The sequence below is a fragment of the Ovis canadensis genome, chromosome 15 (genome assembly GCF_042477335.2).
Source record: "Ovis canadensis isolate MfBH-ARS-UI-01 breed Bighorn chromosome 15, ARS-UI_OviCan_v2, whole genome shotgun sequence".
Taxonomy (NCBI): Eukaryota; Metazoa; Chordata; class Mammalia; order Artiodactyla; family Bovidae; genus Ovis; species Ovis canadensis.
In genome coordinates, this window is record NC_091259.1 from 33765291 (window position 1) to 33792623 (window position 27333).

General features: G+C 39.2%; 1 protein-coding gene and 1 non-coding gene across 4 annotated transcripts in view; one reads left to right on the forward strand and one right to left on the reverse strand.

Moving 5' to 3' along the window:
- Positions 1–27333, reverse strand: part of CADM1 (cell adhesion molecule 1) — a 363575-nt gene that overhangs the window by 195520 nt on the left and 140722 nt on the right. The window lies entirely within an intron of this gene.
- On the forward strand, positions 14984–15055 carry TRNAG-UCC (transfer RNA glycine (anticodon UCC)). Its single transcript has one exon. It is a non-coding gene; the product is annotated as a tRNA-Gly (tRNA).

The window sequence follows — 27333 nt, forward strand, 5'->3', positions numbered from 1 at the left end:
CGATCTGTGAATGAGGGCTGGCTGTGTGTCACATGACATGAGTGCCATGTCCCTTGAGTCACACTCAGATGAGTACGTAGCAGGTTCCACTCGCAGTAAACACTGAGGACACAGAAACAAAATAGCAAAAGCCCACCTTCCTGGAGCTTACAGTCTAGTATAAGAGAAAGATGCTAAAGAAATCAGTGGATTATCGGTAACAGCCGTAAGAATGTATTTTTCCTAGCAACCTTATGAAGGTATAACTGACAGTCAACTCCATGTATGTAATGTACATGGAGCTGACATACATAACACAGCTGTGAAACCACCACCACTATCCAGATAATGAACTGATGCACTGGCCCCTGAATGTCCTTGGACACACTCGGAATCCCTCCTGCTGGGACCACCACCTCCCCATCACCTCTCAGTCATTAACCCATTTCTTTTTCCCCTCATTGTAGTTTCTTTTGCATTTTTCTAGAATTCTGTATAACAGGAATCATAGGATACGTTCTCTTTTTACCTGGCTTATTTCACTCAGAGCAATTACACTGAGATTCATTCATGTTGTTGCTTAGTCGCTAAGCCATGTCTCTTTTGCTACCCCATGGACTGTAGCCCACCCGGCTCTTCTGTCCATGGGCCTTCCCAGGCAAGAATACTGGAGTGGGTTGCATTTCCTTCTGCAGGGGATCTTCTCCTCCCAGGGATCAAACCCACATCTTCCGCTTGGATTCTTTACCCACTGAGCCACCTGGGAAATTCTCATTCATATTTCAACAGTAATTTTAAAACACACAGGACAAAAGGGTCATCTCATCTACTCCACCACACACAAAACTGTACCTTTTGCTTCAAATCTCATCTCTCCCACTAAATTCACCCCTTTAGACCCTGAGGAGTACAAATCAATCTAGAATTAACCACTTTTCTAAAGGTTTGCCTCCCAAATGCAACATGCTGAATACTTTCTCCCCAGCACTCAGTGTTTCAGATCCCCTTTGGGTATCTCATACGGGCCACTCTTTTCACTGTCAGAGCAGAAGGAGAAATGTTTTGTTTCTCACATCAAGTAGGCAAAACTAAGATGACTTATCTTGAATCAATCATCAAAGCAGACTCTCAGAATAGCTCTGTATACATATATGCATTACCACTTAAAAAAATATTACAAAATGAGAGACAATCTGTATGGTTTGTCATAAAATGCTTGGGATTTTTGAGAAACTATTCCATCAGTGTTCTAGGATCTAAAATATTATTCCTATGAAGACTGACTATTTTCTAACTGAGTGCTCAAGTACACTGCTCAAAGGCATGGGCTTCCGATAGACAACTAGGTAATGTCAGGATATAAAATCTGGATTAAAAATTCTTTCAACATGAAATTTCTTATAGTTCTAACTAGTGTCACATACCAAGGTGAGATGATACATTTCAAGAACTAAGTACAATGGTCGGTACATGATAGGTACCTCAATAGAAGATCAGCCCAAAGTAAAGGCAAGACATAGTCATACTGCAAACCTCCTTAGAGAAATGGGTCCCTTTCTTGATTACAATGAATCCTGCATTTTCACTGACTGTCTTTTTTCTGCCCCCACCGCGGTGGGATGCAGAACTTCCCCAACCAGGGATTGAATCTACGTCCTACAGTGGAAGCGTGGAGTCTTAACCACTGGACTATCAGAGAAGTCTGTGGATCCTACATTTTCAGTTATTCTGAAAAATCGCACGTCCCCCATGTATTCACTCCTGAGCTAGATGGCCAATAAATAATTTACTGAGTGCTTCCTGTGCCTAGCGCTGAATAGGGCTCTTTTAAGCACAAGTAAGACAAAATGCTTCCAGGTGGTGAAGTGGTAAAGAATCCACATGCCGTGCAAGAGATGGAAGAGATTTGGGTTCGATCCCTGAGTTAGAAAATCCCCCAGAGAAGGAAATGGCAACCCGCTCCAGTAGTCTCACCTGGAAAATTCCAAGGACAGAGGAGTCTGGTGGGGTTGCAAAGAGTTGAACACAACTGAGCGCACACACACACACAGACACACGTAAGACAAAATGATCCTCTCACACACACACACACACACACACACACACACACACAGAGGCTTTGTAGTGTTCCAAACACAATTCTTCTAGGAGGGTTAAGTTTGAGACTCTCAAAAATAAGTCATACACTAAAAAGTGTAGCGGGATCTTTCAGTTCCTTGGTCTCTTTCACTCAGACTTATTTTGAGAGGCTTGGAATAACAACCAAGTTAATGGCTGGATCTGTTGTTGTTTGTTGGGTACCTACTACATGCCCAGTACTGCTATGTCAGCTGGCTAAGAAGATTAATCACACAGAGAAGGGCATACATAAGCCTTTCTTTGGCAACAAAGTAATACACCTGTTATTTTGACTTTTGCTTAAAGTCCATAGAAAAAGCTGACAGTGATGTTGCACTTGAAGACTCAGAAAGCAGCCAAACTATATAAACACAACTACAATACAAATGAGCTGCCTGAAAACAACTTGAGCTTTTTGCTGACTTTGTGGCTGCATCCTAACCAAAAATATACGGTGAAATTAAATTATCTTGCTGATCAAAGGTTTCCATTCTTAGGCATAGATGAAATGGAGAATTTGCCAAAACCTGCTAACACTGCTTACGTGATTATGAATGGTAACGGGGACTGTACATGAACCGCATCCAATAAGTAACTTGAGAGAGAAAACCACACACACACACAGACACACATATTCCAGATGAAATCCTAGAATGAAATGCTGACACCCCAAAGCCGCGCAGGTTCAGTGACTGCAGCAGACGAAAATATTTCAAAGCTAGATACATTTCCTGTTGCAAATTCCTTACATTCCATGACAGAATCCTAAAGGCCAAGAGCAGCCCGGCAGTCTCGGGTTGTGCTGATGCACAGAAAGGGAACGCTAAGTGTGTGGTCGAGCCGTCAGCAGAGCCCCTAGACCAAACACCACTGAAAGCGAAATAAAAGTGTCTGGGAGGCACTTCACAGGTTTTCAAAGAAAGACTGATGACTGTGACCTTGAGCCCCTTCTAAAAGGTATTCTTTCTTTAAAGTCTTACTGGGCCCCTGCAGCCTACTCACAAGATTCAACAAGAATTTATTTTTTTGAGATTTTCATTTGACAGTAAGATGAAGCTGCCTGGGTACATTTGTGGTCCTCCTGGCGATCACTAATATTTACCAAGTACAAATGGACTTGGCCTTCAAAGTACTCAAGCTATATTTTAACCTATAATTTACATTTTGACTAAGAATCTCTAAAAGACTGTGTCCAAATGTAATTGGGAATGCTCTGCTTCTTGGATTCCAAATTCTGCTAAAATGACAAAAGGCTGAGGGGCACGGGGTGAGGTTGGGGGGACTTCGCTAAAAAATGAAAAATAAAACCGCACCAAAGCAAGTTAAACACCATTCATACAGCATAAAACACTGAATCACCCTCCATATCTACTATTTGTCTCTGAAATATCATTAAACTGGCGCTATAACAGTCTTCCACACATGCAAAGCTGGGTATGCTGGTAATTCTCTCACCAGAGAGACGTCAGTAGGATTATAATGAAGTAGCAGTCAGTGCTGTAGTTAACCTCCAGCTCATAAACGAAATCAGACTGTATAACTCAGATTCTACCTATGACTAGCCAGGGCTTACAGGAAGCATTTTAAGAGTCCCAGAGTAGAGTCAGCACTGTAGTCTCTGAACGTCTTGAGTGACCTGTGTCTTGTTGAAGGTGACCCTGAATCGTGTATACAGCCATTATTTAGGACTGCTTATAGTTCTTCACCGTATTTTGCATCTGAGTGAGAAGGAAGCAATTCTAAGAACTGAATTTATGCCAAGAAAGATTCATATTGTATCTTCAGATTGTGCATGCCTTGGGGCACACGTGCACCCATGCCCACATGCGCCTGCGCACACACACACACACACACACACACACACACACACACACGAGCAAGCAACACTGTCCCAAATCACATACTCAAACCTGATCCTTCCATGTCCAGAACAGGCTTAAACTCTGTTGGTTCAGTATGGGTATAGGTTGGTGCAGTATGTCTCATTTACATGACAGAGTAATATTATTCAAAAACAAGTTCTAACAATAGCTTGTAATAAACTCTTCACTGAGGTTAATGACACCTACCCCTATGGAATACTGATGAGGCAGAAATGCCTAAGAAGCACTTGGTATAAAATAAAGTGAAATCAGGTGCCAAAACATGGTCAACCCCCTTTGCCCCCATCTTGTACCACTGAGAATTAACTAGATTAGCCATTTGGAATGTTGATTCTCAAAACAATATACCTCGATATCAGAAAACTGACAGTTTCGTGTTTTACCTTTTAAACCTGACAAGGTTTTCTTACCATCTTAACTTCAAGAGAAAAAAGAGCAAAAGGCAATTCCCACAGGCCTCAAGAGTACTGAGACCTAGTCAACAAAAATGGTTTTAATTACAGATAAATTTGTGGTTTAGCTGGTAGGAAATTTACTGAAAACTGTTTTAGGAAAATGCTTGGAGAATAACTGTATAAACAGATTATGAGAGTTTGTCTTTTTTTTTTTTAAGTATCTCTATAATACAGTCTTTCCATATCTAGGCAGATCTTGTCAGAGACAGATGGCCTAAGCCTGTATTTAACAACGAATGATTAAAAGCAAAGTAAAAGAGGCAAGATACTATTTAATCCTTCTTCACAAATAAGCATTAATAAAGCTATGAGGTCACTGAGTATTTTTATGCTTATAACCTCAAAAGAAGTACACCTTATTGCTTATCCATTGTTCCATCATCACTCTTGCAAATCCCATTTTATTAGACATCGACACAAGGGGTCTTATCCAGAAAATGTAGCGCCACTGATCTTTCATTCAATAATCAAGCACCTACTACGTGCTAAGTGACAGGAACACAGAGAAAGCTGCTGCTGCTGCTGCTGCTGCTGCTGCTGCTGCTGCTGCTGCTGCTGCTGCTGCTGCTGCTAGGTCGCTTCAGTCGTGTCCAACTCTGTGCGACCCCATAGACGGCAGCCCACCAGGCTCCCCCATCCCTGGGATTCTCCAGGCAATAACACTGGAGTGGGTTGCCATTTCCTTCTCCAATGCATGAAATTGAAAAGTGAAAGTGAAATCGCTCAGTCGTATCCGACTCGTAGCGACCCCATGAACTACAGCTTGCCGGGCTCCTCCATCCATGGGGTTTTCCAGGCAACAGTACTGGAGTGGGTTGCCATTGCCTTCTCTGAGAAAGCTGCTATTATCTGCTAAAGGATCTGAATTTAATGTTTATCTCATTCACTCATTTCTTCAAGTCTCTGCCAACAGAAAAATCAGATAGACATGCCCAATCCAGATAAATCTTCCCATAAGGATCAATGGTACAAGCTGAGAGCTCAGGTTCCTTTGCCTCTTGTCGCTACAAAGTTCCTTTGGCCCTATACACTACACCTGGCACCAGTTTCACAATCAGCAGGATATGGCATAACTAGTGCCAAAGTACCGCATGCATTCAAGCACCAGTGACCTTAAATGGAGGTCATTATTACCATCTCCTACCGTTTTTTGACAGTTGGCCGCTGTTCTCTGAATGTCAGAGCCCTCTAAATTCTACCGAATGACTGAACTTGTGGACCAAGGTTGATGAGGGGTGCTCCAGGCAATGGCTTTTCAATATTAAAGAAAACAGTTCCTCCTCTTCTTAGAAGAAATTATGTTAAAAAAGATTCAGAAACCCCAGACAGTGATAGATCTGTTTATTTGCCAAGTCCATTTTAAGGTAATTTTCCTTTTTAAACAGCAATCTGGATGACTAAGCTAAGAATAATGGAAAGAATGAGATGGATGCATGCAAAAACACAATAGGGGAGGTTTAAGATCAACAGAAATTTGTTTCCTTAGATTCAAGGTCCACTGATCAGTTCATCAGTTCAACTAGGAAAAGCTGAAGAACGTACTTTGCTCTTTAATAGGAAAGGCTAAGATTCTTGGACTATTCCAGGGCTTTCACTGGGGCCTGAATCAAATGATCTTGGGACTGTTCCTTCTGGTAATTTTCAATACACGTGTGATCCCTCTCAGTGAAATCTAAGATATGTTCATTCTTATTCTGGCATCGAGTGTCTCTCATTTTCAAAACCTATTTCAGTTCCTGAAATAGTTGCTTCTATAAACTCTTTTCTAAGGCCAAGTTTTCCTTTCAAAAGTGTTCCTAACATTTACATTTAGACCCATCATTAAGTCTCTTTTACACATGAAACCCTCCCAATCAACACTCTTATATCTTTCTTTCATGTCTCCTTTTTCTTTTTAAGGAGGTATTTGTTTAAATCAATTCCTTCCTTCCATTTCTAATGAAAACACCTGGACTTGGCCTGGTAGAAGCACACATCTATTATGACCAGAAATACCACCATTTTAAAAGTCCCCCATGCATTTTCTATAGCATAGTAAGTTATAAAGCAAGAGGAGAAGAAGAAGAAGGAAATGAGGGTGGGGAGGAGGAGAAGCCATTTATTTAACTTGTTTGGTAGGGATCAGATCCACTCAGGCAACATCATATTTCTGACAGAGTATATAAACATCCGTGACAGTTCCAGAATGTCACAATCAGTCCTATACTTAAGTCATTGACTATTTCACCTCTCATACTCTATTACATATTTGGCAAGCTATCACTCGGTACTCTTAAATTTTTTAAAATAGCATCACGAATCTAGTAATTAATATGCTATATATAATAAGTGCTCAAAGTAGTAAAATTACCAATTCAGAACTTATAATATCAATGTTGACATGTAGCTCATTTAATCATGGTTTCCTTAACATCTACATCACTATATCTGGCTTTTAATTCAAAAAACAGAAAAGGAAAACAAGGGTAAAAATTAAATCTTTTATCAGTTTTCAGCTGTAGCTCTTTGTAGGTGTTTATATGGCACCCCACTCCAGTACTCTTGCCTGGAAAACCCCATGGACGGAGGAGCCTGGTGGGCTGCAGTCCATGGGGTCGCTAAGAGTTGGACAGGACTGAGCGAGGTCACTTTCACTTTTCACTTCCATGCATTGGAGAAGGAAATGGCAACCCACTCCTGTGTTCTTGCCTGGAGAATCCCAGGGAAGGGGGAGCCTGGTGGGCTGCCATCTATGGGGTCGCACAGAGTCGGACACGACTGAAGCGACTTAGCAGCAGCAGCAGCATAGAAAACCTTGACAGGCTTGATTAAGCAGTGCTCCCTATTTCCCCGTAGAACACGCTAACTGAAGCTCAGGGTATTCTGCAGAATCATACATGCGGGATTCTCTACCAGCTGAGTTGCACAGCTACCATGAGTTCAGTGGGTTTGCTCCCAAACCTTTCTATTCTAGTTCTCTTTGTTAACGTAATTTCAAAATCTAATTAAATCATATGTGAACAGATGATACCATATAAATCAATGAAATATGAGTGTAAAAAGAGTGATTTGCTGTTTCTATCAAAATTAAGCAGAATATTTGAGAGAATTTCATACAGATGAGTCATTTAACAATTATCACTGACTACATGGAAGTTAGATAAAAGTTTCAGGGGAAATTTAATAAAAGTCTAGAAGGATTCTGCATGTAGCTATTTCACAGTATTTTTAAGTAACATGCTTGATTCAGATAAATATGGATTAGAAATCAGAGGGACTGCATTGTGGGTGTGGTTTACGCAAGAAAGACACAGGGAGGTCCAACCAGCAAAGGAAGTGCTTTGTTTAGTTGCTGTAGATGTTTAGTGGCTGAGTCATGTCTGACTCTTTTGACTGAACATCTAATACTGGCAAATAAAAAATGAAAATATCTATATGCATGATAAATATAACTATAAATGTTAAAAAGCTGAAAGTATGTATTTATAATTTTTAGACTGGTCAGAATCTAAAAAATGTTAGAATTTTTTGATTGGTCAACTATTGGAATTAACCAAACTGGACAAGAAAACTTCTACTGTAACTTCTTAATGACCTCATATGATAGCTCAGGTGACCCTAATGCAGCCAAAAAAAAAAAATTGGAGGGGGGACATAAATTTGTGAGTATTTTCAAAGTATCAAACTCAAAATGCTAAAATGGTCACACTGCTAATCTTGCTTAAACCAGGAAGCAATTTTCAGGATCAGAACATTTAGAAACTCAGTCTTGATAATACGGGAGGATTTTACCCAAGTGCCTCTGCCCTCCACCCCCGCACCCCCCACCAACCATCACAGTTAACATGGTTTAGCAATCTAGTGACCTGGCAACTTGTGCAAGCGTGGAGTAGGTTTTCTGCGTGAGGGCTGCAGCCATGAAAGGGCCAGGATTAAGCGACGCCTGTGCGGTAATAGTTCCATCGAGATTAATGGCTCCTTTTTTGCCAGCACCAGTGATTTCTGTCACTAGGGTCACATGTTATCACACAGCCTTCCACAGATAGCGCTGGCATGCTCTAGACTCTGCTCTGATCATATAATGCATGCACATTTGGAATCATCAGAAGCAAACATCACACTTCTCTGCAGCACAAAAACAGGCGAACAAAAAGACTTGCTAAGCAAATTGCCTGTCTCCGTGCCTCCTTGATAGGAAAAGTCGGGAACCTACTTAAATATTTATTTTTAATTCCTCTGGCTAAGATTCTGACATGCAAAAAATCCAAAATGCATAGCTTTTTAGTGTCAAGTGATGTCCAAAGCAACAGGCAGCATATTTTACATGCAGGTCATCTGTACTGCATTCTTGTAAGGCTGTAAAGAGAGTTAGTCTTGTAGGACCTTGAGTCCACATCCCCTGGGATACCTTAAAAAAGTCTCCTTCGAAATGAGGCAAGTTTCTAATCTTTTTCTTTTACTCCTCACAACATGCAGAGCAGTAAGTCTTTTTGTTACTGAGTCTGTGTGATGTAACAAGTGGCACTAGAGAAGAAAAGAAGAGAAATTGCATACCAAGAAGTTCAGTTCAGTTCAGTGGCTCAGAAGTGTCCAACTCTTTGAGACCCCATGAATCGTGGCACACCCGGCCTCCCTGTCCATCACCAACTCCAAGAAGAGATGTGTTCACATTTCTTAGAACATGCATGTCTTCCAAGTAGGTCAAATAATTTTACCAAAAAAAAGTGCTTCCTTAAGAAATCAAATGAAGAATATAATACAGAGGAAAAGAGAAATATATAATTTGACTTACTCAAGGTCATAGTAAGTCAATGCCAAAAAAAAAAAACAAAAAAAACCTGTAGTCCTAAATTACCTTCACCTCAGAAGTAATCTTTCTACATTATTTCACCAGGAATTAATGTGAAATGGTCTGAAAAGAGCTGAACACTTTGAAACTACTTTACATGCAGTCAATCCTTCCCCCTAGTATCCTAGCATCATGGCAGTGGGAATGTAGAATATTTTGGACCTTGGTGGGTCATGCCCTCATATATATATTGAGGAAACAAAAGTCTCAATGATTTACATAAAAATTGTCAAGAATTACTTTTTGCATGACATTCTGAGTACTGTTAAAGATGAAAACAAAAAATAGCAACTGGCTAGACAGTATGTTTTCTTTTAGAAAAGTGTGCATTGCCCACTTGGAACCAGTCTTTGTTCAAAGAAGCTCCTTCCCACTTACTTGAGTTAACGTATGAAGTATGGACCCATAAATCAAATCAATAGCTCACTTTAATATGTTCTTTTTTAAGTGATAATTTAAGTTTTCTTTTTATTGTAATTATAAGATGAATGCATATTCATCATAGAAAATGAAACAGAAAAAATTAAAGGAGCAAAGAGAGCTCACAGGAATCTCACCACTCAGAGTCAACCACTGTTAGCATTTTGTTTTACTCCAGGTTTTTAACATTTTGTGCATTTTTAGCATATTAATATATGCATCAATTTTATAAATTTTAACAGCATTTTAAGAGGATTATTCAGTTGTCTTCTGATTTTATTTTCATTGGTTTAATAAATTTGAGATGGTTCTCCTCTGTGAACAAAAGAGTTTCTTAGAAAAAAAAATCCAGTGGGATCTCTAGAAGTAGACATTTGACAGGTCCAAATTTAAGTGAACCTTAAAGGCAAGAAAATTCCCCCTTTTTTCCACATGAGATGATCCCCTCAAAATACGAAGTTTTGTTTCGTTTTGTTTTTAACTTGACTATAGTACCTTTTAGGACTGAGATTGGGATGGCTAACGTACATGTTCAAAATCACATGGAATATTGCAGAGTATATTTAGGAAAGTGCTTTGTTGTTTTCTCCTTTCACATTTCATGAAGAACTCCTCAGGCACAAAATTGTCTTACTATCCCTAGCGCTACTTTTTTTTAGGGACACCATCCTGAGCAAATCATTTCTCCTTAGAGGGTGTTTTACACATAGCACTTTTAAAATTCACGTATGACACAGTTGCCACAAGCACCAAGTAACTAAATAGTAGGACAGTTTTCCACATGTCTTTCAGGCACACAGTTGAGATCTTCACAGCAAAGACATTTGCAATACTTTTTATCTGCTCTTTAAAAGACTTGGTTAATAGAGTTGCCATATGATCTCACCATCCCACTGCGGGTCATATATCTGGACAAAACTATAATTCAAAAAGATACATACACTCCTATCTTCATAGCAGCACTGCTCACAATAGCCAGGACATGGAAACAACCTATATATCCATTGACAGATGAGTGGATAAAGAAGACGTGGTGCCCACACACAGTGAAAGTGTCAGTCGCTCGGTCACGTCTGACTCGGTGCAACCTCACAGACTGTAGCCCGGCAGGCCCCTCTGTCTATGGAATTCTCTAGGCAAGAATACTGGAGTGGGTAGCCATTCCCTTCTCCAGGGGATCTTCCTGACCCAGGGACTGAACCTGGGTCTCCTGCATTGCAGGCAGACTCTTTACTATCGGAGTTACAGGGAAGCCCAGTGGAATACTACTCAGGCATAGAAAGAATGAAATAATGCCATTTTGCCGCAACATGGATAGACATATAGTTTACCATGCTAAGGAAGTAAGTCAAAAAGACAAATACCGTGTCATGTCACTTATATGTCAAATCTAAACTATGATACAAATGAACTTAACCATGAAACAGAAACAGACTTGCAGATAGACAGAACAGACTTGTGGTTGCCAAGAGGGAGGAGGAGTGGAGGAAAGATGGATACGGAGCTTGGGATTAGCAAATGCAAACTAGTACCTACAGAAAAGATAAACAACAAGGACCTACTGTATAGCACAGCAGATGATATTCAATATCCTGTGATAAACCATAATGGAAAAGAACATGAAAAAGAATGTAATGTGTATACCTGAGTCACCGTGCTGCACAGCAGAAGCCAACACAACACTGTAAACCAAGTTTTCTTCAATAAAAAAATTTTTAAGGGATTAAAAAAGGCTTGTGTTTAATAATATCCAACATGTCATCTAGAGGTCATACCTAAATCATTAAGCTTGTGTTAAATTTCTCTCTCTCTTTTTGAATCTGACTCTGCATATTCAGCAAGCATTCATGAAGGCTGTTTCGATGTTCAAAGTAACTGAGAGACTGATCTATGGGAGACTTCTAATAAACTTGAATATACATAATGACTTGTCTTTGGGAGGAATAATACTGGGGGTGGGGGGAGAATCCTAATGTTAGCAGCACATATAGTGACAAGAACACATCAATAGCCCATGGTAATTTTCCGTGTAGCATGTTTTTGTGTTTTGTTTTCCTGTCTCTCTTCTGGTTACTGTGATTCTAAGACTGAGAACAGCACTACGACCCCCACATCTGGGGATAAGTGAATTAGTATAATAACCTCTTGTGCAGTGCTATCCAAGAGGACTTTGTGCCATGAGAGAAAGGTTCTTATCTACACTGTCCAACACGATGGCCAATAACCACATGCAGCTATAAGCACTTGTCAAGGAGCTAATGCGACTGAGGAAATGAACTTTAGTCTTAAATTTCAATAGCCACAGGAGCCGACTGGCTATCCAGCTTGATAGTGCAGCTCTAGGGCAAAGGAATGTGTCAGTCCTTCTGACAGCTTCCTCCCTTCACTGTTCAGCAGAGCAAGAGGAACATTGTTCTTGCTTTATCTTGCAATAATTTTTTAGATGAATCCTAAGAGAGGCCTCTTTTTCTTAATAAGGGCATCGTGGAATCACTGAAAGGAGCAGAACAACCCAGTCTCATTGCAGAGCAGCCTCTGAAAGAAAAACAAATTCCACGATCCAAAATTATTTCTTATGGTACCTTCTTTGCAACCCGTAGGCAAACCTTCAAAACACTGCAGAGGCAGTTATTTTTAAACTATCTAGGATTCTATGGGCATGGTTAATCATTTGTTCAGAGAAAGAAATATAAACTGGACATGCAAGATTTTATAATCCCATTTGCTACAAGAAGCTGGCAGAAGATGCATTAGCTAACAAAACATAGTCATCATTTTATTTTTCAATTAATTGTTAGAACTGCAAAGAAAACTCTCAGACTTTTCAGACTTGCAGAGGAAAGACAGCTAACAAGCTAAAGACTAAATTAAAATACAAAATTTTGATGCCACAAAAAATTCCAAACAAAGCTAAGGGCATACTGGCTTCCCAGAATCTCTGTAACAAAACAAGTATATCTGCCTTCACAACATTAACAACTGAAATAAAATTCAGCCACCTCACTCACAGATGATTTTTTATTTTATTAATCCTCACAGATTTCACCTGTCCACAAGCATTGATTAGAAAGAAAAAAAACAGCACCATGTCTGATCAGGCTTCTGACTCTAATATTAACTGAAGGAAGAAGCACAAGCAAAAATCGAGCTACAATACATTATTCTGAAATGCTGCCACAGGAAAAAAGACACAGCACTGATTCCATCCACTTCCATTTTCTTTGCAACAAATCTGTCACTTAAGACTAAGATGTTAAGATATGACTTATCCTTGCCGAAGCCATCTTCTTATAAATGCAGATCTCCCAACAGGCTTCATAGCCCTGATCTCTTCCCACAAGTTGCTCCTGATTCAAGCAGATAATTTTGCTCTCTTTAATCCAGTGGAAGTGAGTTCTTGGCACTTTAAAAAGAATTATGAGAACAAAAAAATCTCTTGCCAGAAAAGCACAGGAAAGGCTCTAGTCTCTTGATGGGTAAGTGTTCTTTATTTTGCCACAGAGCCTGCTAGAGCAGTAAGGGAGATCAGAGCAGATGTGGGATTCAGGGGGCCTTAATGATATTCAAGTTACACAGAGAAAGATTCAGGTTCATAGGACACTACATTTCCCTTGGATTCCCTTGTGGCTCAGCTGGGAAAGAATCCACCTACAGTGCGGGAGACCTGGGTTCGATCTCTGGGTTGGGAAGATTCCCTGGAGAAGGGAAAGGCTACCCACTCCAGTATTCTGGCCTGGAGAATTCCATGGACTCTATAGTCCATGGGGTCGCAAAGAGTCACACCATGACTGAGCGGCTTTCACGCTCACACTTCCCTTATAGCTGCTGTTGTGAACTGAATGCTCGTATCCCCATACAATTCATATGCTGAAGTCCTAACCACAACCCCCAAGTGATGATGTTTAGAGATGGGCTCTGTGGGAGGTAACAAGGGTTTGATGGGGGTCATCAGTGTGGAGTTCCCACAATGGAATTCCTGCCTTTATAAGAAGAGACCAGAGAGCTTCCTCTCCCGCTCTGTGCACAAAGAGGTCATGTGAGCACACAGCACGAAAGCACCTACCCACAGCACTGGTTGCGCATGTGTGACGAACCATCTGGGGCTACGGGGAAGCTGCCTGAAATGTAAGAGGGAACGGTGAGCAACACACAACAGGCTGGAAGTGGTGCCTATTCCCACCAGACAGCCAAAGGAAAGGGTCTCAGAATTCAAGCTATCACAGCTGCACCCTTAATGTGGACTTAAAGTTGGTCTCCCTGATTCCTACGTACCCACCTCTGAAGGAAGAGTTAGAAGAATCCCACGGTGAATACCTAATACCATCACAACTCTGTTGTTAAAGAAGTCGGCATTAATTATTGGCTACTTAACCTACATTTAAAACTAATTAAGACTTCTGCTTCCTGCCAATATGGAGTCACAGGAACCAGGCTGACCCTCCTACCTGAAACAGCAACAACAAAGTGAGTGGAAAAACAATGGTTTTCAAGACACTGGACATGAGGAAACAAAGGACACTGACTCCTGAGAGGCAGGAATCAAACTATGTGAGCCTTCCTGCTGTCCCAATCTTACTTTCTAGAAGAGTTTCCTGGACACAGCCTAGGGAAGGCAAACTGAGGGGAAGTTCAGAGAGACAAAGGCAGCTAGACTGTGCAGGGCCAAGTACTGAGGAGAAACGAACAGCCTAGCGAGGGAGCCCCAGAGCTCTGTAGAGGGTCCCTCTCAAGTAGTCAGCAGAACACCAATCAGGGCGTGAGTGTGATTAACCACCTGGAGCTGGAGAAAAAAAACTATCTGAAATGTTAGAGGGAATGGTGAGCAACACACAACAAGCTGGGAATTTGACAGAATAAAAACGTCACAACTCCCAGGTATTACATAGAGCACTTAGAAAGGCATTGCCTCCGTAGTGGTAATAATTGGTCATAGACTAAACACTGCTCCAGTTCCACCTAACAAATCTTAAAAGCAGAACCAAAAGGATCAAACTATTTCCAAGTAATGTAACTCCATACCAAAACCAAGCTCAAGAGTACACACAAAAATATCCAGCACCAAACAGGAAATATCACAATGTCTAGCAACCAATCAAAGATTAGCAGGCATGCAAAGAAGCAGGAAAATAAACCCATGTAGAGAGGAAAAAAAAAATCAGTTAATCAAAACTGACACAGATTGACACAAATGATATAATTAGCAGACAAAGATATTAAAAGACATAATATAACTGCACTAGGTAAGTTCAAAACAGAGACAAAGATTTTTTTTTAAAAAAAAAAAAGCTCAAATAGGGAATTTCCTGGTTGTCCAGTGGTTAGGACTCTACACTTCCAATGCTGGGGCCCAGGTTCAATCCCTGGTCAGGAAAATAAGATCCTGCAAGGCACACAGTGTAGCCCCAATAAATAAATAAAATAAAAGTGCAAATAAAACATCTAGAAATAGATTTCAAGAGATGAAATGAAAAATACACTGGAATTAACAGCTCATTAGACACATTCAGAAGAAAAAAAAAAAGTTTTGAAAATAAGCAATAGAAACTTTCCAAAATGAAATAGAGACCAAAAAAAAAAAAAAAGAGAGAGAAAAAAAACAAAGGAAGAAATCAGAACAAAATAAAACAAAACAAAAATAATCATTAAGCTGTGGGACAACCACAGACATAATAAGTTCAATGAGCTTCAAGCACAGAAACAAGATGAAAATTATACCCAATCATGTCACTCTAAAATCTCTCAAAATCAGTGATAAAGAAAATGACATGCTATTTATATAAAAAGGAAGATAAAGATAACATCAAATTTATCATTAGGATCATGTAATCAAAAAGACAGTAGAACAATATCCTTAAAGCATATAAAGAAAGGAAATCTGTCAACCTAGAATTAAATATCCAGTGAATTGATCTTCTGAAAACAAAAAGAGAGGTTTTTAGTCATACAAAAGTTGAAACAAGTAATCATCAGTAGATCTGAATTACAAGAAATGTAAAGGAAAGTTGATAAGGCAAAAGGAAGATCATATCACCTGGATATAACTCTACAAAGAAGAATACAGTACACCAAAAATAATAAATTGGTAAATGAATAGGAATGTTCTATTACTATTTAAAAGATACTTTAAAATATTTATTTTAAAGCAAATGAATAGACGATTTACACAAAAAAATAATGTGCTGTGAAGTTTCTAGCATATGTTATAAAGTAAAATGTATGGTCAAAATAGCATATAAGCTGGGAAAGAAAATTAGAAGTATGGGATTTAAGGTCCTTGTACGTGAAGGATTTAAGGTTCTTGTACATGAAGGGTTATTATATCACTTGCAGATGGATTTAGCAAGTTAAAGATGTATACTATAAACCCTGAAATAACCACAAATGTTTCTAAAAGCAATTATAGCTATAAGCCAACAGAGGAGATAACTGGCATCATAAAAAGTACTCACTTAACATAAAAGGCAGAAAAAGAAGAAAAAGAGAAGAAAGTACAGATGGGACAAATAAAAATAAATAGCAAAATGAATTAGCCTAACTATATCAATATCACATTAACAGTAAATGATCTAAATATTCCAATTAAAAGGCAGAGATTGCCAGACTGCATGTTTCTCAAAAAGCAAGCCTCAGCTATATACTTACTACATGAAAAATACTTTACATATAAAGACACAAATAGGTTAAAAATAAAAAGGATGAAAAAAGACTTATGTCAACACTAAAAGCTGGCATAAATGCTTCCCATAAGCACTGTATTTCTAGTGTGTAATATACCTCATACATAAAACTCTATCAAAGAATTCACATAACGGTGGTTAAGAGAAGTATGAAAGTAGCTCTTTTGAATTTATTTTTATATCATTTACAAAATCATCTGGGGAGTATAATTCATTGTAACATCCTTTAGAGAGACATATATTCAATTTATATTCTCCTTACATAATTCAGTGCCTGGAAAATGTCTGGATTCCATGTGAATTCATCTGCTTTCTTTAATCATAAGTACTATAGGAGCCAAAGTCTTCCTTTTATGTCTTGGCTAACACTCAGACAGCCAAAGCTCAATTTAGTGCCAAAGTCTAAAATTAAATTCACTCCCCCGCACTCAGGCTTATTTTCACTCTCTCCTTCTAATTGGTTGTTGAAGTCTCCTAAAATCGTCTTGCTTGCACTATAACACTGGAAACTACTTTGGATTCCTTACGAGTCACATTTTACAACAGAAAGAATATCAGGAATAAGATATGAGTAACGACTGAGGCGACTCAGCAGCAGCAGCAGCAGCAAGTTTGTTCCACCACTTATGACATGTGTGACCTAAATTACAAAGGTTGATAAAAGCTCTGAAGTTTCATTTTGCACCATAAAGTGAGAGTAACAGCGGCCACTTTCTCTCTCCCTTAAGAACATTAATGTGAATGTTTACAAATGCAAAACAAAGCTAAACTAATATTTAATGAAGCTAAAGGATTATCCAAATTATGGTTAGATTTTTAAACCGAAATCTGATCTTAAGAAGCAGTCATTTCCAGATTAACTCTTTTTCCCCCGTTTTTAATATCAATTCAAAACTGGAGGGACCCACAGAAAGCTAGAGCATGTTCTAAGAGAGGAGGAATAAGATGGCCAGACACAGTCCGATTTCAGAGCTCTGAATGAGGGAAAAGAACAAGGAAAACACCGGCACTCTCAGGTGAGCACAGATGAAAGAAGGCATAACCCAAACCAGGACTGGATCTGCAGAAGTATTAAAGATAGGCCCCCTAAGACTTGTGAATTCAGGTATGCACTTGGTACTCCTTTGATTGTCAATTAACATTTCTGCATAAGAGGAAAGGAGGGGAACAAGGGTACAAGGACATAAATTGCTCTGATATTTTATCAAATGAAGAACTGCCCTTAAGCAAATCTACTCCAGTACCAGGCACTCTGCTCTAAGCAGTGAGCATTCTCCCTCTGGCCTCAGGAACAGTCTTAGTTGTGAGGTTCACCTGTATTTTAGCATTCCGAGTGGTCAAACAGAACAGCAGCCTAGCGTCTATGGGAGTGTAACACTAATAACTGTAGTCTTTTCTAGTAGATGTACAGAGCAACGAGTTAGACAAGAAAAGAGACTTCAGATGGTACACAGGTGGCTCATCAAAAATACAGCCAATCAAAATAGAAAAAGGGCGGGGGAAGAGAAGGGGACTTCTCAGAAGATAATTGGAGGCACAGTTAAATATCTGTACCATAGACGTATTTCATAAAACAGATCTGCAGTTCTTACATGTTGGTATTAGAATCACCTATGGAAATTCAAAATGCAGATGCCAAACTTCCTCCACCAGAGGTTACACCAGTGTGTGTCTGATACTGAGAACCTCTAATGTTAATCTCATTAGGAACCAGGATTTGAGGTATGAACAAATAAATGAAAACACGAATGCATGCTTTACAGGGCAGCATGCATAAGCCACTTCCAGCCTTGCAGCACTGTTCAAGGAGAAATCAGAAATGGCCACAGAGCTGGTAGATGGGGGAAAAATCTGTGATTTAAGTAAATGTGTGATTTTTAAGTAAAATCTGTGTAGTCCTGAACTAGAAGTCATCATGCATTTTTTACGACAATAACAACAATGCATCCCCCAGCTCTGTACGCTAGAAAGATCTAAAAACAATGATCTACTTGGAAGCAATAAGCATCCCCTATGGTTTCTAAATAATATTTCCCACCAAAAGGAACAAGTCCCTAGAAGAAATAACTGATTCCAGGTGTAAGGGGGAAACAAAACAAAAATAAACCTTATAAAACAAACCTGGAGTATATCATCATATCAGGAAAAGTAATATTAACTAAGAATCTACAGTCATGTTAAAAGGTCTCAGGAACCAACATGAAGAGACAAAAACAGAATAATGTGAGCATCAACAGAATAATAATTGCAAAAGATGGAAGTGTGTTTCAAGCTATGAGTTCAAAATAATACTAAAACAAAACAAACTCCCCATGATTATCTTTAACGGATACCAGAGAACCAACTAAGTATTTGGAAAATCAATCATTTATTTGTCCTTCCCATACGTATTGTACCTTAGGGTAATAAAAGGAAGTTTCTCCTTATGAAGTAGGGATAACAAAGTAAGATTACCACTATCTCATAGGCTCTACTGGAAGAATCTAAACACTGATCTTTGAATAGTTACCAACATCATTTATAATGTGCCTATTTAATGGAGTATTCTTGCCCTTCATATACAAAGAGAAAGAAAGCCAAACCCAAATCAGATATACTTCAACTATGATTTATGGGAAATTAAGAAAGAACAAATATGCTGAAGTTGAAGCTCAATACTTTGGCCATTTGATATGAAGAGCCAACTCACTGGAAGAGACCCTGATGCTAGGAAAGACTGTGGGCAGGAGGAGAAGTGGGCAACAGAGGATGAGATGGCTGGATGGCATCACTGACTGAAGGGACACAAGCTTGAGCAAACTCTGGGAGATAGTGAAAGACAGGGGAGGCTGGTGTGCTGCAGTGTGGTAGTTCATGGGGTTGCAAAGAGTCAGACACAACTCAGCAACTGAACAACAAGAGACAGATGTACTAAACAACATCATGAGGACATAAAAACCAAAATCTGATTGTAGGAAACTCTATAGATCAAACAGTCTAGTTTCTTCAACAAATACACTTCAAGGGGGTAAAAAGGATGAGGGAGAAGCTATAGGTTAAAAGAGACAACATTAAAATGATTCGGCAGTGTGAAAGCATAGAAATGGGTGAGATTATCAATGAAATAATGTTGGCCTTGAGCTAATAACTGATGAAGTTAAGTGATGGGAACATAAGGGGGTTCTATACACTATCACCTCTACTCCTGTATGTTTGACATTTTTCACAGTAAGAAGTTTAAAAATGTCCAAAGTGAAAACTACAAAACTATGGCAGTAAAGCTATCTTTGAGGAGAAGAAAAGAGTAGCAATTTTGAGAGGGCATGAGGGGAGACTTCTGGAGTATAGGCTAAAGTCTAATTCTTGAGCTGAATAACAGTTCCGCAGTGCTCATTTTGTGGTATTACTGAGCATTTGTACTTGGTGCAACTTTCTGTTGTTGTACATCAACCAGAATTAGTTAAGGCTAGCATGCAGAATCTAGGTGACAATTCATCAATATGATTAATCAATAAGAGAGGAATACTTAGTATTCCACAATGCATAATATTCCCATAGTGGTTAAGAAAGTTATGGACGTTCATCAAAAGGAAAAAGGATAGTGTGTTGTGAATGCTATATTGCAGCCTTTAATCTCATAGGAACTAACCATAAGATAGAATCAGAACATATTAAATACAAGGAATACACTAAAAATAATAGGAAATACCTATCATGAATTGAGTTAAAAGATGGTTATAAAATTTTTTTAACTATTCTTTTAGATAAAGTATAAATACTCAACTTTGACTTATAATTTTTTTGTTGGTATACTAACCAGTCTACATTTATTTACTGGTATATTATACAAAGGTAAAACTAATAAATCTATTGTACTGCACAAAGATGAAAGCATAACAAACACGTAACCTATTTTGAAAAAGCCAAAGTGAGTTGAAAGTCATGTTGCTAAATGGCTTCAAGCAAGATCCTTGGTGTTACTCAGTCTTAGACAGGAATCCTCACTCATGTACAAGTTCTGAGACATCCAAGTACTGGATCTTTTTGTGCCTTTGTTTCTACATTTGTAAATGGAGTGATATCATCATGTCTAGTTGCTATAAGAATTAAATGAGACAGAAGTCTTAGCTCAGTGCCTGGCATACAGCACCTGCTCATTAAATGCTAATCACCGAGTATTTATTACTGTTGCAATTATAAAAGGATACCCCTCTGCAATAACTCCCTTGGTAGTTTCAAAATCTTTCTCTCAAAGAAATATGATGAAGAAAATTACAAATACAATATGTTTATACATCATGGGCTCTGCAAAAAGAAGAGAATGCTTTATTTCAAATCAGAGGGGGAAAAAACATACACAAAAATAAAGGGGGCTAGACCACAGCACAAGTAGATGGCTAAGAATATAAAAGCAAGATACCAGAAAAGCTAGGATCAAAACATAATCACTGGTTCTAGGCTGAAAACACAAAACTGCAAGGCAGATTTAGAAGAAATTATTCCATAGTCATAAACCACTAGTCAACAGAATCAGGTCATGCGGTGCAAAACCCTTGGGAAACCCCCCTGAACCAGAGAGCCATGTAAAGTATATCAGCTCTTGTCTGAAGCAGGTACCACTTACCTGAGTATGAAGAAGACATAATGCCAGTCACTGGGGATCCGTCAGGTAATTCCGGAGGACAGTGCTGGCCCTGGTCTCTCTCTGAGGCTCCACAGCCTCTCAGAGCCCACAGGACTTTTAAGGTACTTTTAAGTATGTGCTATATTTTGACAACAGCATGTTTTATAAGTCATTTGTCATCAGCAAACTTTAGACAAGGTTAATGAAAGTTCTGTCACTTTAATGTCTAGCCGGCTTTAAATTACAAATGTCATGCACCATGACTAAAGAAAGGGCACTGCAATAATACCATAAACCATCATCTCCAGGGACATACAGGTAATTGCATAGCTCATTAAAAAACTGTTTTAATTATTAATTGACCGTGTCAGAGTTGTCCTTTGAAGTCAATTTTAATTTTTTTTTTCCTTGCAAGCATTATGATTTCAAGCTGACCTACAGAACTTTGTGTACCACCTAAAAACTACCAGCACTGGTTACCAAGAACGCTCTCCAATACTTGGGAGTTACTTTCAAGTCACTGGCAAATAATTTGCTTATGGATGGGGGAAGGAAATGGTAGAACTTTTCTGAAGAAGTCAGCTATGTTCTAATCACCCTACAGAGACCACAGAACAAGAGAAGTGAACCAAAACAAAACGCCAGGAGTTAGAGCAAGCACTTGTCTTTTTGTTGATTTTTCTTCCATGATGATGTGAAACAAGGAATAAAAGGTTTTGCAGGAGGAATAAACGTTTTGCAGTCCTTCTGATCAGGAAGGACTTAGCTAAACTCACAAAAGAGAGAGCTAGATAAATGTTTTCATAAACAATTCTAGAAATAGGCTGGTTGCAATTACCAAAGTTGAATAGTCATCATTCAAAAATGTCAATAGTAATAATTCATACACTTACAGACAACAGAGGATGAGATGGTTGCATAGCATCACTGACTCGATGGACATGAGTTTGAGCAAGTTCTGGGAGTTGGTGATAGACAGGGAAGCCTGGCATGCTGCGGTCCACAGGGTCACAAAGAGTCAGACACAACTGAGTGACTGAACTGGAATGAAAGCTATCTTCAAGTTCCACCAACCAAGAGAGAAACCTAGCAGACTCACTTTTTTTCGGGTAAATCTAGAAGGCATCTTGGGGATTCCCTGGTGGCTCAGATGGTAAAGAATTCGCCTGCAAATGCAGGAGACGAGTTCAATCCCTGGGTCAGGAAGATCCCCTGGGAAGGGAATAGCAACCTACTCCAGTATTCTTGCCTGGAGAATTCCACGAACAGAGGAACCTAGCGGTCAACAGTTCACGGGGTTGCAAAGAGTCAGACAGAACTGAGAGACTAACACTTCCATTTTTTTTTCCAGACGTATCTTATAGAAAGACAAGAGCATGTCCACTCTTGCAAAAGGTGCCAGTGGCAAGCTTAAATGACTAATTCTATATTTATAAAGAGACAAGCATCCATAATGTCAAATGACAGAGTTTTCACTGATTTACTAGCAAATTGAACTTTCACTGTAAGAGAAAATAATTTCTCAAAATCTGGATCTTATAAATTAATCCAGTCCTTCTTAAAAACCATTTTAAAAAGACAACGCCAACCTTAAGTTTCAATGATTCATTGCCTCGTAAAAATCTGAGGTGAATATGTCTGATAGCAAATTTCCGGAACAAGAACCCTATTACAACACAACCTGAAAATCTACTGCAATGGGCACTAAGCAGTTAGGCTGCAGTCGGGAAGCCGTGCTCAGAGTATCCATCAACACAAATACTGACAGCAGAGTTTGTTCACCAAGTTTGCAGGGCCAACAACTTACAACTCAAATCTGGGATCAATTTATGAACTCCGCTGCTGTTAATGACCACACAGGGTGAGGAACCCTAGAAAAATGACGGCATTCTCATATCATGTCTCGGAATGTGAAAATGAGATAAGTCAATTCTGCTGCACTGTCTGCACCTCGAGAATTAAACAGCAACTACCAACTGACACCAGAAATTACTCTCACTGATGGCTCAACACCGGATTCTCGTTTCCCCCATCAAGCGGAGACTGGCAGATAATGGGATGACAGGAAAAAGTCAGTCGGCCCACATTTCCTGCATTGTGGAAAGTGAACGAGCAGAGATACAGAGCGAATCACCGAAGTCAGTCAGTAAATATACAAATACATAAAACAGAAATAAAATAATGCCGGGGTCAGGAAGATCCCCTGGAGAAGAGAATGGCAACCCACTCCAGGACTCTTGCCGGGAGAATCCCATGGACAGAGGAGCTTGGCGGGCTACATGTCCTTGGGGTCGCAGAGAGTCAGATGTGACAGCAACTAACACACTCATGATACCTGCCGCAGCAAGGATGGACCTGGGGATTATCATACTAAGTGAAGTCAGACAGAAAAGGACAAATGCTATCACTTATATTCAGAATCTAAAAAAAAAAGTTGATACTACAAAAACAGACTTACAGGCTTAGTGAATGAACCAGAGGGGAAGAGGGGTATGGAGAACAGATTGGGAGTTTGGGATTGATATGTACACACTCCTATATTTTAAATAGAACCTACTGTATAATAAAAGTATTGTAAACAAGGACCTATGGAATAGTACAAGGGACTCTGCTCAATACTCTCTAATAACCCAAATGGGAAAATAATCTGAAAGAGGATGGATCTCTCTGCATGTGCAATAAATAGCTAGCTAGATAGGTAGGTAGATAGAATAAGAAACAGGATCTGACAGCTCAGGGGTCAATAACTAAGGTTCAGGAACCAAATCTAGCCTGCCGTCTTGTTTTTGTAGAGCCCATGCACTAAGAATAGATGTTACAGCTTTAATTGTTTAAAAACTTTTTTCGGGAATAATGGTAAAATCATGACAAGAAAATTACATGACATCCACATTTCCGTGCCCATAAATAAAGTTTTACAGGGACATATCCAGGCTCGCTGGTTGCATATGGCTCCACGAGTGTAACACATTTACTGCCTTGGCCTTGACAGAAAAAGTTTGCCAACCTCAGCGACAATGAAGTGGTACCTAAACTCCGTGCCTTGGATGACATATCAAGTGAGACAGTCTCATCTTCATACCTTCAAGCAATCTTGATAATTTAATAATTTAAAGACTCCCCCAACCTTAAAGAGGAGAGTTTACAATAAATGATAAAATTCTCTAGCTGGAGGGTACGGCAGGAATGTTTCCAAATTGATGATCAAATTCTGTCTCTGGTATACACATATAAGTACAATACAGTGTACAATATTCTAATTAAATTGAAAAATGGCTGCACAAGCCCTGTTTCTATTAACCAGGTCTTATTTGATTTAGCAGCAGTAATGAATGCTGAATCAGGTCAGGGTTGTTAAGCTTATCTGGCTTTGCCAATCTACTGAAATTAGGATAATAAAACTGAAGATATATAATATGGAAGACATTTAAAAAGAAAACTCGTTTATCTTCAATTAAGATATCCACAATACTGACAATAAACTTATTACTCTTCCCTATAGAAAGGTTAGGTTGAAGAAAACAGCACATTAAAAAGAATTCAGTCCAGCATGGGGACCATGGAATCACATTTTAGAAGACCAAAAATAGCTTGGTTTTCTTGTGATACCAACATTTCACACATTTGTAGGGGAAAAAAGAAAAAACAACAGGCAAAACACGGAAGCTCAAAATATTCCTCTGACAAAAAGCTGCGCTAGATTTTTCGCTTCAATAAAGCTAAAATCCTCTACATGGAATAGGGAAGGAGCCGTGAACCAGTTTCTTGAAGTGAGCAATGTTCTAGGTGGGCATGTTGAATCATTTGTTTGTTTGAGTCATTGGGGGAACTAGGTGGTCACCACCTCTGATTCACTTTACCTTTTCAGACTAAAAACGAAATTCTGGCTCGTTTCATTTTCCAGATTTTATGTATTTATTGACATAAACTCACAGAACATAAAACTCCATACTAAAACTGTATCAGTCATCTTGGTATGTTATAAAATACAGTATCTTTACTAATATTTGTTTTAGGCACCAATTAATTTTATGAGGGAATAATAAAACAGCAGCTTCTTCCTCCCTCTACAGTATAAACTATATAATAAAATCAACAGATATACGCCAAATCAATGGCGTGGAAACAACCTATTTGACATTGGCTATGAAGATGCACTAATTCCAACTCTCATGAGACACTGATTCCTAGGACCCAGTAACTCCATCCTACTCAAAACCAGAGCAGCTAAAATCTATAATCAAAAAGCAAGATATGCAGTTCTTCTATTGCCCCACTTCCCATAATTTAGAAAATATAAAATGAATACAGTAAGGAAGCCAGACAGTAAAATCAAGAAGGATGCAATCCAGGAGAAAAAAAAATAAAGAAATATAAAGTCCTCTGGGTCAGAAGCTGAAGAGAAGTTCCACAAAAGTGCACTTAACATGAGCTGAGATGTCCAGCTCAAGCAATTCACATCCCTCACGTACCAGTCCTGATCATTCTCTTAGAAGTGCTATCGTGTGCTATATTCAAAATACTAAACTATCATCAATGTAAGTGATCCCATTAAACAATCTTTTGATATGCCATCCAGCTCAATGTAAAGGAAACTCTAATAATGATCTGACATGGGAACCAAATAATTTAAAGGGAAATAGAAAGTGTTTTTTTTCAATTTATCAAAAGACAAATAATAATTTTAAAACCTTTTTCTATTTTCTACCACCAAAATAAATAAATTGAGTAAGCAAGCATTAAGCTATCTGACAACTCTTAAATATTAGGAAATTTGTCTTGAAGTACTAAGCTGCAGTTCAGTTCAGTTCAGTCACTCAGTCGTGTCCGACTCTTTGCGACCCCATGAATCGCAGCACGCCAGGCCTCCCTGTCCATCGTCAATTCCCAGAGTTCGCTCAGACTCACGTCCATCGAGTCGGTAATGCCATCCAGCCATCTCATCCTCTGTCGTCCCCTTCTCCTCCTGCCCCCAATCCCTCCCAGCATCAGTCTTTTCCAATGAATCAACTCTTCGCATGAGGTGGCCATAGTACTGGGTTTAGGGTCCCCTAAGCCATGAAATTAAAAGACGCTTACTCCTTGGAAGAAAAGTTATGACCAACCTAGATAGCATATTGAAAAGCAGAGATATTACTTTGGCAACAAAGGTCCATCTAGTCAAGGCTATGGTTTTTCCAGTGGTCATGTATGGATGTGAGAGTTGGACTGTGAAGAAAGCTGAGTGCCGAAGAATTGATGCTCTTGAACTGTGGTGTTGGAGAAGACTCTTGAGAGTCCCTTGGACTACTAGGAGATCCAACCAGTCCATTCTGAAGGAGATCAGCCCTGGGATTTCTTTAGAAGGAATGATGCTGAAGCTGAAACTCCAGTACTTTGGCCACCTCATGCGAAGAGTTGACTCACTGGAAAAGACTCTGATGCTGGGAGGGATTGGGGGCAGGAAGAGAAGGGGACGACAGAGGATGAGATGGCTGGATGGCATCACTGACTCAATGGCATCACTGACTTGATGGAATCACTGACTCGATGGACGTGAGTCTGAGTGAACTCCAGGAGTTGGTGACGGACAGGGAGGCCTGGCGTGCTGCGATTCATGGGGTCGCAAAGAGTCGGACACGGCTGAGCGACTGAACTGAACTGAACTGAAACCCTCTATCAGTTTTCACTAACAGAGTAGACAGTGAGACTCCATAACTGGAGGTAATCAAGCAAAGGATCATGCATGTGTGCTGAAAAGGGATTCAAGCACTCATTTTGAATAAGGCTGGTGAACTGGATCAGATCATCAAGCTTCATCTCCAAAGTAAAACATGATGGAAGCCACATAAAATGAAACCTACAGAGATGATATTAACTTAAATAAGGAGCTTAATATTTGTTTTCAACTCTTAATTAGTGATACATTTAAAAAGTAAAAAATGAGCAGATTTCCTCAGAAGTGCTGAGAGGCTCCCTTTCACACAAGACCTAAAAGGAAGGTGATAACAACAACTTTCAAGATCACGGAAAATGCAATTCCAGAGGAAAATCACAAACTATAAATACCACTCAGAGGAAACTATTTCAATCACAAAGGAGTAACAATGGGTAAAACCAACCATTATATGAATGCATGCATAAGGTTAACTCATCAATCTTATTAGCCAACAGGGAGTCAGCAACATGTGGCAAAAAATAGCATAGAGTTTGGAATCCAGTGGCCTTGGGCTCATATCTCAGTTCTAATTTGTATTCAGCTACTTAACCTTAGCAATGTCACTTAACCTTTCAGAGCCTTGGGTTTCTTATTTGTAAAATGGTAATATCTTCTTTATTGGGGTTATTAAAAGGATTAAATGAGAAAATATCAAACTATTGAAAACAGTAT